Below are 13,894 nucleotides of genomic sequence, written 5' to 3' on the forward strand. Positions count from 1 at the left end.
ATGCTGAGCATCCTTTCATGTGTCTCTGGGCCCTCTGTTTGTCCTCCTTGGAGAAGTGTCTGTTCAGGTTCTTTGCCCATTTTTTAATTGGGTTGTGTCTCTTCCTGGTGTGGAGTCATGTGAGTTCTTCACACATTTTGGAGATCAAACCCTTGTCCAAGGTATCATTTGCAAATATATTTTCCCATATGGCTGGTTTCCCTTTTCATTTTGCTGATGTTTTCTTTAGCCTTTGCAGAAGCTTTTTATTTTAATGTAGTCCCATTTGTTTATTCTTTCCTTTATGTCCCTTGCTCTGGGGGACATATTGGTGAAAATATTGCTGCAATATTTTTACCAGTATGTCCCCCAGATTTTCCTACCTACATTCTCCTCTAGGACTTTCATTGTGTTGCAACTTATATTTAAGTCTTTTATAAATCTTGAGTTTATATTTGTGTATGGCGTAAGTCTTCTTGTGGTTTTGATTTGCATTTCCCAGATGATTAATTATTTTGAGCATCTTTTCATTTGCTTATTGGCCATTTGTATATTCTCTTCACTGAAATTTCTATCTAAGTCCTTTGCTTATTTTTTAATGGAATTGTTTGGGGTTTTTTTTATTGTTGTTTAGCTTTTTAAAAAACTTTCCTTCTATTGTAGATTGATCATTTTATAAAATAGATTAAAATTACTAACAGTGAATTAGATGCTAAGATCTAGCTTAGAAAAAAACCTAGGAAATCTGTTCCTAGCCAAAATGAAATAAAAAGGATTGATTCACTCTTCTATATTAAGCAATTACAAAACCAGAAAAATATGTGAAATGATGGTTTTCAGATATCGGACAAAAGTCATTTTAGGAGTATGATCCCTTTAGAGAAGGGAAACAAACAAGGTAAGTCCTCCTATTGCCTCAGTTTACTGCTTGGAGGCAGCCTAAATGCACGCACACCTTGAGAGGATCCAACTGATCCCTGGAATCATAACTGTATGTCAGGACACAGCAACTACCATGAAAAGAAACGCAGTGAGACCCAGCACCCAAAGGGAAAATTTACACTATACGTAATCCAATAAAAAAAAAAATTACCAAGTATAAAAACAAGCAGAAAAAAATTTAGGAAAAAAACCCAAACTGTTAAAAGATAAATTGTAATGAAAATAAAATGAAAGGTCAAAATATAAGACTTTTGAAAGTTATCATATTTAATGGACATATAAATATTACTCTGTCAAATTGCTATGGGTCTAAAAGCTCATTTCCAAGTTCTGCATTCATTGCCACATGGACTGGTAGCAGTCCCCAGGCCATCGCCTGGTCTGTGGCCCACAGGGGCGTAGCCCTGTTTAGACCTTTTTTAATTAAGCCCCAGCAGATCTACTTGAATATGTTGTTAGGGCAAAAAAAAAAGTGACATTTGAATGTATGGCCATACAAAAGCCCTATGTCCCTAAGTGAATAACATATTTCCAGGAATTTCAGACCACATGACTCCCACCTCAGTGGGACTTCGGCACCATCACAGAACCCAAGGGAACGCCTGGGATGAAGACTGCAGCCCTCGGAGAGAAGCGTGGCAGGGAATTTTATGAGAAGCCTAATTGGCACAGTCATTTTCAGCAAGTAGAGACAAGGTTTTAAGTAAAACCCTTCTGAGCCTGATCATTTCTTCTTTTAGCATGGACTTCAGAAGAAACTGCTCTAAATCATTATGGAAATAGGTCCTCCAGCTGAGAACTGACTATTTAATGCACTGAATCATGAGGACATGATTGGAAGGGCCACCACAGAGCTCTCTACCAGCTACTCTCTGAGGGGAAGGGCACGGATACACAGCTCCAGAAGAGGATGGGGTGTTTCATGTCCTGTTCATGAGCAGTGGCTTTCATTTGCTGTCCTGAAAACTGCTGCTCGGCCCAGCCAGGTTCCAAAATGTTTTATGTGATGAAACTGAGAAGAGAAAGGAAAAGTAAGACAAAGTACATATATACAATTAGAAATGTGCAAATATCATTGAATACATTCTGTTTGTTTTCATTTTGGAACTCATTGTAATGTATGTATCAATGTCTATTTCCATTCCCTTTGTTTATTATCTATAAAAGAATATAATAACAGTAATAGTAACTACCTGATAAGCAGTTAATATATGTAAATATGTTGGCACATGCTAAGTGCTTAATAAATGTTCACTATTTCTATGTCTATATGTCTATAGATGTTTACTTAACCTTTCATTCATTCAGATCTGCTCAAAAGTATTTAATGTCTGAGTGATCACTTAAAAAATTATACAATTCAGCTTTTTAAATTAAAAGCTCTGATATAATTTTACAGAATGTAGCAGTGTTGAACTCATGTTAGACAGGTTTCATTATTTTCTGTGGCAAAAGCCTATCTCCCGAAGGGCAAGGAGTTGAGTTTTTAGGTGTGGGCGGTAGAATCAAACTGCAAGGTCAGGTTGCCTGACATCTACTTCATCATCTACAAAGGCTCATCCTCTGCTTTGGTCTCCCCACAGACTCATTAGTGCCCAGTTCCTGTGACTGGGTGATTTTGGTCTATTGGTGAAAAGATGATTATGTGGCAGCACACTGAGCAATGCCTGCCTGGGCTGGGTGTTGCCACAGGTGCCCAGAGGGCTCAGGAGAATGACAGGGGTGATGCATTAACTAGGCTGGGTCAACAGTGAAATATGGCAGATAGTCTTTTCATGTTTTAATTTCCAGTCCACATCCCTTCATCCTGCCATGAAAAATAGAGTCTTGTGGTTATTACAATAAAGTCTTGGAGGTTACTCTGCCAAGACATGTGTGGGGGTGTCCCTGACTTGGGTGTTCATATCTGAAACTCTTGGTGAGCACCTGGCCTAGTTAGAGACAACTGGAGAGAGTCCGCAAAACAGTATCTTTCCTGTTTTCAGTTGGGAAACTGGCCTGTGGGTTGCTGAGTTACTTTCTGCATTTCAGTGGGTAGTCCCTGTATAAACGTGAAAACCTCTCCTGAGGTGACAAGTGGCCACTAGGGATGAATGCTGTAATTACTTTTGGTGACAGTAAATAAAAGTATTTTGAAATGGATCAGAGGTCTTGCCCATAGAGAAAGAATTCTTTTAGTTATTCTTATACTTGGCTAAATTGGTTTTCTGAAATGAGAACATAATATTCCTGAGAGACTGAGTATTCATATTGAATTATTTTCATGTAAAAATAATCATTTAGGGGTTAGGGGTGAGCTCTTGTGCTAAACCAGAAGTGATAAAAAATAGATAATAAAGACTTTACTTTTTGTTTTTCTGCTTCCTAACTTTCTTCCTTGACACTCCTTATTGGTCACTTTTTTGTAGTCCCCATGTCCCCTTTTGCACCCTCAGCCAGTATCTTGGTTTCAGATAATCACCACTGCTTTGTGAAAAATAATAGAATCTCTCTCTATAGCCATGGGATTTCTTGGTATGAGAGATAATCTCTATCATCTAAGCCATCTTGGTGTGATTCTCTTTCTTGCTTCTTGACTCTTTTCTCTCTAAACCATAATGGGAAAATGAGTCATTCTAAAGCCAAGTCACAATCCTGTTACTCCTATGTTCATAAATCTTCAGTAGTTTCCCACTGCCTACTAAAAACTCTGTATTTGTGGTATTACTGTTAAGACTTTCCTAAATGTTGTCCAAACTTACCTTTCTAAGCTTATTTTTCATGAGCTTCCTTTACATGGTCCCTTTGGGTAGTTAAAACACTTAAAGAGGTGAAGCAAGGAAAGGGAAGGTGAGAGGGTACCACTGAGCTCAGCAACTGGCTGGCCCTGGACCAAACCCTGCCCTGCCTTCCCTGCCCCCACCCTGCCTCCTAGGACCCAGATGTAAAACTCTCTGGTGTGAACCTATGTTGACCTAGAAATTCTCTTCTGCTGGGGAGGCAGAGATCATCTTTGGAAAGTTCTTCTGTGTTCTGATGTAGAAAAGAGCAAACTCAAGGTCCTAAAAGGTGAGAGTTTCCATTGAGAGTGCTGTTCCTGGGTCCCTAAGCCCCAGAATCAGCACTGCAGTGTGCTAACCCTTGCACACTGTGTTCCCTCAAGATGGGAGGTTCTCCTCTGGCAGCAGGAGGCACACCCAGAGAATGCTGACACTGCAAGACCAACTTTCAGTGCACAGAAAAACACAAAAGAACAAGGCATACAGGTAGCCAGCATGAAGGGACGACCCAGCAAGCAGTTGGTCACTGTCACTGCCCCAGCAGCTGTTCCTGGTGTAGTCCGAGAACTCTATGAGCCTGTCCTTATTTGTGACTGCAAGCTGCGCACTCCTGCGCAGCAGTTCAGTTAATGCATTTCAGTAACCCTAAAGGGAAGAATTCTCTATCACGAAAGAGTCAAAGTCCAAGTTACTGCAGAAGGTGATAGGCCATCCCCTTTTAGTGATGTCCCTATTTGGGAATCCCTGCCTGATTTCAGAATTCTCCAGGCAGAGTGAACACAGAAGCTGTTCGGTCAATCCCAGTCCCCTACCTCCCACTTGTGACTCCAACAGTGGGGGCCATTCCCCTCAAGAGTTCCTTGGGCCAGGTGGAAACATGGGCCTGAAGAAGGGGACTAGAAATGGTGCCAGGGCAGCAAGGTGTTTCTACCACTCTGTTGGTCAGAGAACTCCTGGGACTAATGAATGTGATTCTGCTGACCACATAAAGTCCCAGGATTCCCTGCACACAACATACATATGACCTCATCAAATTTCGTGACCCACAGATCTTTGAGACCTTCCCATATCCACACTACTGTGCAAACCCCACACCACTTGAAGACATTATTAGCCCAATTGGTGCATGTGTTTTCAAGCTATAGAAGCTTCATTGAGGATCAAGTTGAAACTAGCCCCCCTTTTTACACCTAGAACATTCCTGGCAGCAAGACAGAGAGAAGCCAAGCCCCTCTGGAAGCACAGACATTTGCCTTTAGAATGATCTAAAACCTTTCCTATAACCACCCCCACTTTCAGCCAGCTAGGATCAGGATCTTTCTCTGAATACTAAATGTCAGCCAACTCTGTGCATTCTGGTACTGACACCCAAACCTGTTTTCATATGTCCTCAGGCCTGGGATAGGCCTAGATAGAAAACAAACTAATTCCTTCTACAGACAGCCCTGGCAGCTCTGCTCCACTGCTCCTATGTAACTAAGCCAGATTTCATGCCCCCAAACCAAGCAGTTACCTCCACTTCCCACAGGGGACTAGCTCTTTGGCAGATCTGAATGTTCTTCTTCCTCCACCCCCTTCACTAGTGTCCAGTGGAGATCTCCCTGCTCTGGGAGAGAACCCAGGCAGACTCTTTCATGATCAGCAGATGAAGCATTAGGTGTACTCCTTACAAAATCTCAGCAATATCCAGTGTTTGCTTTTTCCTGATGAGAAAATATTCATAGCAGCACAAAGAATGCAGAATGCTGGGTTATTAAATGAGCCTCTGAAGAAGGAAGAAGAGTGGATACAGGCCATGATGGCTCAAAACAAAAGCCTAGTTTAGGGACTTGGGCCCCAGACAGATGTTGGGGCTCTACTTGTCCTTCTAGGATGTAGAAATGTGGCCTTTTCTCCATGTGAAGTGCTTCTACCTTCCATGAACTCCAAGTGTGGGCCTATATGGCCCAGCCACCCAGATCATATGACTGCTGGGCAGGTGGTTTGAGTGAAATTATAGCAGAAGTTTTTATGAAGAAAAGGAGTCAGGGACAAGTGGCTGTACCACAGTGCTCCCTTCAGCATATGGGGGTTTACCATCATGGACCTTGGGAATTGGTCCAAGGGCCTCTCCCTTGATATCAGTTGACCCCCTAGTGAATGCTGGGCAGAGCACCTGGGCAAGTAGATCCATCTTCTGATAGTATGAGTGCCAGGTTCTCTGCTTCTAGGGATATGGCACTCAACCCCAATATGCCAGGGGTCAGATATGCCTCCCTGGATTTGCAGCAATGATAAACTCTGAAATGGAAGGGACAAGTGCCTCCAACCCTACATCCAGACCTAGTCTTTCTAGTCAGTTGACTAAACAGTGTCAAAAATTCCAGATGATTGAGGCTTCTCTCCTGGGCAAGGGATCTTCAGTGGTCTTGACTAAGGAGAACACATCCAATCTCCCAAAGATTGTTTGCAGAGATGTTTCAAAAGCAGCTGTCAGAAAAATGTCAAGGCCTCCTGGCTGGGACAAGCATGGCATACCTCAGGCCCAGCATGGAGGTGACTAGGATGATCCCAGGCTCTCAGTGAATACTCCCATTTTCCCTCTGAGTCCTACCAGAGATGGCTTTCCAAAAGCAATGCCCCACAGATGGGCCCTGATTAGGAATTGAGTTTGGGCTGGTTCTTAATGTCATAAAGGGAGATATGAATTTAAATGTCAACATGGGATCTGACTCTCAGATGATACCTCAAGAAATGAGAAATTTGATGTGCCCTGGGGAGATAATGAATTACACTCAGGTGACTCTGAGATGCTGCCTGCTCAGCAAAAGACAATGCCCTTGTCATCTGGTGAACACTCTCAGCAGGACTATGGCATAGACTTCCTATATCTCAAGGTCCAGGAAGCAACAGTGGTTTGCAGAAGCCCAGAAGCCAATCAGACCCACCAGAAGCACTAATAGCCAGCTCTGTTATAGTCACTGCTACCTCTCTACCCTTCTAGAAGAATCATTAGCCTTAACACAGTTCATCTACTTTGTCATAGCCTAGAACAGAAGCCCTTGAATGAATCTATGGAAACAGCCATGGGTATTCTCTTGGTGTGAAACTTTTGAAACCTCCCACCATGTACAGTCCAGCCATCAATGGTGGGCTCATCCTCAAAAATCCTCAATGCTCCTCCAGATTCCATTGTGCATAATGGACCTGAATGCAGGTCCACATGCTGCTGTTTTCTTTAAATAGCCCCACCTTAGGGTTGGCTGCTGCTCAGCTGTAAATGTCTGAATGTCTTCTTTCTAGTACAGCAGGCCTCCAGAGCCTGTCCTACCCCAGATCTGTTCTCCATGAAGATATCTTGACTGTTCAAGTTTGCAATGTCCAGTCCTACCTGATTGTACCATCATGTCATCAAGACGGCAATCAAATCAGATGGCAATTCCCCCTTGGCTCCTTCATCCAACTTGTCATCAATGAATGACATGCCAGGAATGGACATTAGTACACAAAATTCTCAAATTGTAGGTTGCGATGCCAACCCTCAACTCAACAGGAATGATTGTTGCTCCAGCTAGATGTCTGTCCTGCATGCCGTGGGACTCAACATACTTCCTCATGGTGTTCCCATGGGACTTGACTTGATGTCACACAGTCATATGATGGGTCATGTGTTCCTCAGGCCTCGGGTGGTATCTCAAGGACAGATGCATTTTCCCAAGGTTTCCATCCAGTATGGATGGGCCTCCTCTACAGCAGGTACCATTCTTTACCATGGCCTCAGTGGAGGCAGAACAACATCCCAGGAGACATGAATGTCCCAGGAGAAGACATGCTTGGCCATCCAACACCTACCTCAAAATTCAGCAGAGGTAGAATGTTGTAAACCTGGAGAATTGAGGGGTCCTGACTCCTTCACTGTGCTGGGAAATGGCATGTCTTTTGTGTATACGGACCCAGATGTGCAGGAGGTCATACCTGAGTTGGATCTGTCCTTTCTTATTCCATATGAAAAGCCCAACCAGATACTGAAATGGTTCCCATAAGGGGAAGTCACGGGCCATATGAGCCTTGGGATCCTAGACAAACCAGCTCCCAAAAGGGCATTAGCATTGCCTGGCATTGGGGATCTGGGGTCAGTGGAAACTTTGGGCTTTCTTCCAGGTACATGTTCTTCCATGCCAGGCATCAACCCAGTGAGATCACTGGCTTCTCCCAAGCAACAGCAAAGTATTAATGATACACAACAAAGCGGCAAAAAAAGACCCAAGAGATTATAGAAACTACGTGCAGCATAGGGTAGGGATAGCAAGGACATATTTAAAAAAAATGAATTTTAGGACATTTGCTTTTTCAGTCTAAGTGTTCCTCAGCACTGACTGTCTATCTATACATATGAATTCATCTCCCTCACTTTTTGCTTTCTGCTTTGTTTACTATTACCTTCCACAATGCCTCCCACCCCCAGCCACCTGCCACCTGCCCCGCCGCTGGCTCGAGCTCTGTTTTCCTGCCCTCATTTTCCCCTCAGCTTTATTTTGGTAAGATAATTCTAGGGGACCCTCAGCTTCCCTGCTGAGTGTCCTGGTTTGGGAAGGGAGAACAAGGTCTGTCCTTGGGATGCTCTGTGTCTGTTTCTTTTTTCTCTCCCCTATGACTTTTTCTTCACCAATATGCCCTTCCTTCCCTCCTCCCCATTTTTGTTTTCTGTTCTCCTTTCATTCAGAATTCCCAGGTGAATTTTATTAATTTGGGAGTGGAACAGATGCTACAAATTATCCAGGATTTTGTTTGTTTGATTTTGTGGTTACTTCCCTTTCTTCCTCCTCCTACACACTTGGGGTTCTGTGTAGCTTCCATTAAATTTGGTACAAAACCACTCGCTGGGTCTGTAACATCAAAAAAATGAAATAGATTTTCTTAAAATTTTTTTTTAAAGAAACTGACAGCTGCTGGAGAGGAGGGTCAGGGGCGGGATGAAAGATAGCGCAGGGATTAACCAAAAACTATTTACACACAACCTATGGACACAGACAGTATGGGGATGGGCTTGGAGTGGGGAGAGGGTGGGGTAGAGTAGAGGTGGGGACAGGGAGAAAAAGCAGGAACAACGGAAACAGCATAAACAATAAAAATTAAAAAACTAAAAAACTATCTATTGACATGGAAATATCTAAGCTAAATTGTTGAAAATAGGAAGATATCTATGCTTTTAAATGCATATGCATCTTATGCAATACTATATATACACATATATGTAATATATAAATACATAGAAAAAGGCAAAGAATGGTACATACTAAGCTGTTAATCATGTTGCCTGTAGGGATGAAAGTTGATTGTCAGGGTTAAAGAAGGGATGAAAAGGGGGTTATTGCCATACTGTTTATTATTTTAGACACATTCATACAATCATTATTATTTATGCTTTTTAAAAATTTCAAGATGCAATAAAGTGTGGTGACTGACTAGAGTTAAATGAAAAAAAAAATCTTAAAGGATACTTTAACACTCAACCCAAAAATGACTTTCCTTGTGATTCTTCCTGATCTCCCAGGAAGACCAAAAGTCATTTTCCTTAGAACTTGCTACTGACTGCTAATACTTCTTTCTTACAAGACTTTTTAAAAAATGTTTTATGTTCCCTATACACTGAAACTACATGAGAGTTGGGTCCCAGTGTAATTCAACTTTGGATGCTCCACGTGGTTTGGAAATAGATGCTCACCGAATGTCAGACAGACGCATAAGTGTTTTTCTTCAGCCACTTTAAATGATCCCTAATGTGGGAAATGGTGACAGAGCAAGGAAAACAAGTTGGGACATGACACTCAATTTATGAAGTTAGGAAAAAAAGTAGACTCAGACAGGACATTACTTAAGCTATAAATAGATTCAGGGAACTCGGCAACAGATGACAGAAGGGTTTGTATGAGCTCACAAGGTGCTAAGGGTAAAAAGTTATGGTTCCTAAAAGGAAAGGGAAGTTTATAAAGTTCGCTTCTTAGCAACAGTCAAGCACTGTCAGGGCTTACTCTGTGCCTTATTAGTTCAGGCTGCTATAAACAAAAGCCATCATAGAGTGGGTGGCTTCACTAAACAAACATTTATTTCTCGCAGTTCTGGAGTCTGAGACTTCAAAAATCAAGGTTCCAGAAGATTTGGTGTCTGGTGGCAGCCCTCGTCCTGCTCCATAAATGGTGTCTCCTCACTGTCCTCACATGGAGGACCCCCAGCAGGAATCTCTGGGGTCTCTTTTATGACAGCATATAGAGGCACTAATGTCATTCATGAGGGCTGCACCTTCATCACCTAGTCACCCCTCAAAACGCCACCTCCCTAGATACCATTACACTGGAGAAAAGATTTCATCACGTGAGAGTTTTGGAGGGACACAAACATTCAGTCCAAAACAGTGCTGCTCTGCACTGGCTCTGAAAGCACCCCCCACATTAGACAAATGAAAAGTCACGCTGACAACAGCCCTCCTCAGCCAATGGGGCCTCGTGAAGCTGCAGACACTGGGGATTTTAATAAAAATCTTCCTCACAGTGTCTCTCATGAAAAGCTGGAGTTTAAAATTATTAGATTAATGCTGTTGTAACATAACTTTTATGTACCTCCCCCAAATTAGTTTCTTACTCAATGCAGTGTTTCATTCAGTCCTTGTTTAATTAAATGAGGACTTAGAAGTACAGAGTGAGCACGAAGAAGAGAAAAATGGCCTCCATGTCTCTCCATTTCAGAAAATATTCTCAATATGTGCCAACATCTTAATTTTTGCAGCCATCCTTTTTTTAGTAACTATTTTCTGCACTTTATTTAGATTCAAGAATGAATCTTCTGGGGACCCTTCTTTTTAAAATTGTTTTCTATTAAGCCTGTTTAGGTATCATGATGCCAATACTCTGGAAGTAGTCAGACAATAAACAAGTACAATAAATATGTGCTTTCAAGAAATGTTATTTCTGAGACTTTTAGCTTCTAAATGCAATGACAAGGAGGAACCCCCATGGAATTTTATCACTTTCCTGAGTAGAAAGTGTTCTATTTACACACAGGTGTACTCACTTTAAAAGAAAGCAACTTATGAAAATTTACACTGGCCAGATAGAAACGCAAGCAGAGTGATTATCTGCCAAAGTAGAGGATCCTTTGCCATGTAAATATTTAAAATAACGAGCTGCTTTAAAACACCATAAAGTTTGAAAACATTTATTTCCCAGAACTCTGGGTTTGCTGAAAATGTGATAATTCTAGTACAACCCTCAATAGCTTCTGAAGCCTGGGAGACACAGGGCAAAGAGCTGCCGGCCGGGGCGATGCGCTGAGTGGCTCAGGCATCCAGAATGAGAGGCCAAAGGAGAAAAAACCATCTGGCACTGATTTGCTGTGAACCTCAACAAAGTCATTTTATTTTGCTCACAGGCAATTGCATTAAACAGCCAACTCCATGTAAAGTCATTAGGGTTTCTGAGAAGAAAAAAATTACAATTAGGTTTGACAGATAGCATAGTACATATTGGGGAAATCAGATCATGAGAGAATATTGAAGCTTAAGTGGTCCTTAGCCTTCTCTTAATCAGTTCAAATCCTTCATACTACAGACGCAAAAAGCCATGCAGGGTGCCTTAGTTTTGTCTTTCCAGCATTTTTCCTGTCTTCCCAAGTGAGCCTTAAAGATGGGTCCACTTCCCAGGAAGAGTTGCAAAGGAGGATGGCTTCATCAGCTCAGGCCTTCCCAGGCAGCCCCTCTGAAGGCTCTCAACTTGGAGCACATTAGCTACATGCAATTTTTCCATGTATGGTGGGTACTAGGAAAAAGGGAGTCTCCAGGTTTATTATTGTCATCAAATAAAGCAGGTTTGGGTTTTTTGTTCTTTTTATTTGTTTGTTTGTTCATTTCATTTGTTTTACTTTGGCTCACAGTGAAGTAGAACAGAGAATGGAATTAGAAATTACGTAGCAAAATTATGCATTGACAGGTATACAAGTTTAAATGCAGCTTTGAGTTATAATTTGTCTGCGTAATGTCTAAACCACACAGTTCTTCCTTCTGTCTGTAGTGCAACCTAAAAAATAAAAGATAAAACTGTCTCTGGGTTGAGCTCTGGCTCTCTACCGTGTCTTATACTCTGATCTACGAGGATGCAGAATTTGCTGCAGTGGCATGTTACAGAGACATGTTCTGTCTTGGAAGTAAATAAAATAGTTTTGTTAAAAATAGATACAAAGATTAGTGGTGGATGAATCTCATTAAGTTTGGAATCTGGGTTGCTTTTATGTGAGTATTTCAGGAGTTCCAAGGATAATCACAGATTATAGAAATTATTTAATTGAAAATTAAAGAACTCATCAAATCCAGAAAGAAAAAAAAAAACACCATGGCCTTTAAGGACTTTCTCTCCACCCCACCCCAGATAGATAGATAGATAGATAGATAGACAGATAGATAGATAGATAGATACCATATGCATATGTATATATAAACTTGGTGGAGAAGAATGAATGACCATGGCTTTAAATTTTCAATGACTTCTATCTTTTTCACTTCTTTAGGAGGAAAGAAATCTTCTGGCTTTTCACTTATCTTTTGCTTAGATAATACCTCATAAATTCTTATCCATAGGTACATATTTATAATTATACAACTTTAAAAGAAAGTTATAAACTATCACATTTCAGTTGCTATAAACATAACAAATGGACATCTTCGTGACTCATTCCTTGCCCACTGTAGGTTATTATTATTATCCTCTTCAGACACAGAATAGATTGTAGTTAAGAACCTGTCATTGGATTCAAGCAGACAGAAGTTCACATCCATCCTAGTTCAACTGCTTACTAGATTTCTGACTTTGAGAATATTGCTTAAGCTTTCAAAATCATTGTTTTACTTTTAAAATCAAGTATTATGTATTGTACATAATTGTATATGCTATCCTTTTTATTATTTTTTTACTTTTATTTTTTTTTAAGAGAGAGAGACACACACATCAATGTGCGGTTGCTGGGGACCATGGCCTGCAACCCAGGCACGTGCCCTGACCGGGAATTGAACCTGTAATACTTTGGTTCACAGCCTGCGCCCAGTCCACTGAGCTATGCCAGCCAGGGCTTTGTGCTATCCTTTTCAAAAAAATTTTACCCACCCCCTCCCCACTTTGGCAACCATCAGTTGTTTTATATATATAAAACATTGTGTATATAATATATACATATATAAGGTTTCTGTTTTGTTTTATTTATTAATTTTTTTGTTTTTTTTAGATTCCACACATCAGTGAAATTATATGGTACTTGTCTTTCTCTGTCTGACTTATTCTACTTGGCATAATGACCCCTAGGTTCATCCATATTGCAAATGGATGATTTAATTATTTTTTATTGATGGGTAATATTCCATTGTATGAATGTACCTCATCTTATTTGAACCATAGGTTTATTTGTAGAATGGAAATAATAATATCCAATAAGTTTGTTGTGAGAATGTCAAACACACAGATTTGCAATAACACATGACATAAAGTAAATAATTCACAAATGACCATTTTAAAAATTGAACAGTGGGAGGTACCCTTTTTTACCTGTTGCCCTTATGGATGTGGTATTGAGGGATTGCTCACTGATGCTGTTTTTTTCCACCCTTCTTATTGAAATATTCACAAACATTAAACTATAAAGCAGACAACTTACAATGTAAAAGCCACACTATGCAAAACTTATCCAAAATGAATGGAAGTGAAAGTATGAATAGAAGTAACAAGAATAAATATTTACAAGTCTTTACTGCATAAAAAAGCTTCCAATCTATTCACTCTTTGATAGCAATTCTGCAGCCTGAATATTTTTCATCTTCCCCTATTTTATAAATTAAAAAATATGACTGATATAGGTTGAGTGATTTTTGGCTAAAACCATACAGCTTATACATGGCAAAGCCAGAATTCATGTTCAGATCTCTAATTCCAAGTCCCTGGGGGTAGTTACTGGTACAACTGAGGCCCAAGAAATCCATGCAAGACTGGAAAAACTTGCAAGTGATTAACCATGTTGATTGCATTTTGGGCCTCTCTCCTACTTGGGGATTTTGCTTTCTTACCGAGAATTATTAAAGAAAGCCTCTTCACAAAGCTTAAAAATTTCTGGTTATGTGACAGCTGATAAAATATATAAAGCTTTGTTTTGAATGGATTCCGAAACAGCAGTGATGGAAGGACAAGGTCTCTGTATTTTGA

The 13,894-nt window shown here is 40.7% G+C and overlaps 1 long non-coding RNA gene across 1 annotated transcript; it reads right to left on the reverse strand.

Moving 5' to 3' along the window:
• Positions 1 to 356: 356 nt before the first annotated feature.
• On the reverse strand, positions 357 to 7,034 carry LOC118499308. The gene is made up of 3 exons (XR_004901831.1): positions 7,023 to 7,034; positions 3,779 to 3,781; positions 357 to 451 (listed from the first exon to the last, which is right to left on the reverse strand). It is a non-coding gene; the product is annotated as an uncharacterized LOC118499308 (long non-coding RNA).
• Positions 7,035 to 13,894: the final 6,860 nt, after the last annotated feature.

Source organism: Phyllostomus discolor, chromosome 3, assembly GCF_004126475.2.
Source record: "Phyllostomus discolor isolate MPI-MPIP mPhyDis1 chromosome 3, mPhyDis1.pri.v3, whole genome shotgun sequence".
Classification (NCBI taxonomy): domain Eukaryota; kingdom Metazoa; phylum Chordata; class Mammalia; order Chiroptera; family Phyllostomidae; genus Phyllostomus; species Phyllostomus discolor.